This window comes from Penaeus monodon, chromosome 32 (genome assembly GCF_015228065.2).
Source record: "Penaeus monodon isolate SGIC_2016 chromosome 32, NSTDA_Pmon_1, whole genome shotgun sequence".
Classification (NCBI taxonomy): Eukaryota; Metazoa; Arthropoda; class Malacostraca; order Decapoda; family Penaeidae; genus Penaeus; species Penaeus monodon.
In genome coordinates this window covers 23,966,821-23,967,079 of record NC_051417.1, presented here as the reverse complement: position 1 = coordinate 23,967,079, position 259 = coordinate 23,966,821, and positions in this window count along the sequence as shown.

The following is a 259-nucleotide window of genomic DNA, read 5'->3' as shown; positions in this document are numbered from 1 at the left end:
ACCTCACTCCCGTGAAAAGATGCGGAAGCGCGGGTTCAAACTGACAAAAGCAACAGATCACAGCCATTGATGTTATTAGAAGTGACAGGAGTAAATCCGAGACGAGCATCCTAAAAGATTCTGTGGTCTAGAAGGACGTAAGACGTGTCACAACTGTTTCGATGATGTGACGTCTCGATGTGACCTTATCTATTAATAGACGTTTTACGAATGAGTTTGCATAACTGGTTTGACCTTTTCTGATAAGAATACTAATCTA